The sequence below is a fragment of the Etheostoma spectabile genome, chromosome 15 (genome assembly GCF_008692095.1).
Source record: "Etheostoma spectabile isolate EspeVRDwgs_2016 chromosome 15, UIUC_Espe_1.0, whole genome shotgun sequence".
Lineage (NCBI taxonomy): Eukaryota > Metazoa > Chordata > Actinopteri > Perciformes > Percidae > Etheostoma > Etheostoma spectabile.
In genome coordinates, this window is record NC_045747.1 from 33639862 (window position 1) to 33640598 (window position 737).

A 737-nucleotide genomic window follows, 5' to 3' on the forward strand; every position below is an offset into this window, starting at 1 on the left:
CCCCCCCCCCCCCCCTACCCCCTCTACGCGCTCTCCTCCGCCTCGTCCGAGCGGAGAGGACCGCAGTGTGGATGCTGCTCCCATAACACTAGCAGCCCATCATCCATCACACACACACACACACACACACACACATCCAGCCTCCTCGCCCGGCCTTTTTCTTTTTTTTCCCATGTTGATCCCATCATCTCTTACCTCTCAGATGAAATTCACTCGAGTATTAATCCATGATCAGCGCCGTTCTCGCCTCCTCTCGATCGCGGTTCTCCCGACGTTGCGGCGCAGAGAGAGAGTGAAATAAATAATGATTAGAGGCAGCCCTGCCCGTTATGTCCTATCGGGAGGCGATGGATGCGCCTGCCGAGCCCATAGAGACAAGAGGAGCACCCCGGGTCCGGAACCACACGCGATCCAGAGCCCCCCCCTCTGCAAAAAGCTCTCCAAATCTCTGCAAAAAAAAAAAGATCCTCTCTGTTGTGTTTTCGATCGCCTAGTCCTCCTCCACAACAGAGTGGCCCTCTCTTTCTCGTAACGTCTCCTCCGCGCACGCACACGCGCACACGCACACGCACGCGCAGAGCAGAGCAGAGCGGAGCAGCTCTGTCTCATTTAAAGAGATAGGACAGGACAGCCGGAGCAGCGCGGCGCACAGAGCCGCTCTGTCTGCTGCTTATGTAACCGGAGCGCGCACACACACACACACACACACACACACACACACACACACACACACACAC

The 737-nt window shown here is 57.0% G+C and overlaps 1 protein-coding gene across 1 annotated transcript in view; it reads right to left on the reverse strand.

The window, feature by feature from the left end:
• The window catches only part of fbxl16 (F-box and leucine-rich repeat protein 16), a 35592-nt gene extending 35015 nt beyond the window's left edge, over positions 1-577 (reverse strand). Inside the window, exon 1 of the mRNA XM_032536890.1 lies at positions 196-577. The gene's annotated coding sequence lies outside the window, so the exon portion shown is untranslated. The remainder of the gene's footprint in view (positions 1-195) is intronic.
• Between the last annotated feature and the right edge of the window lie 160 nt (positions 578-737).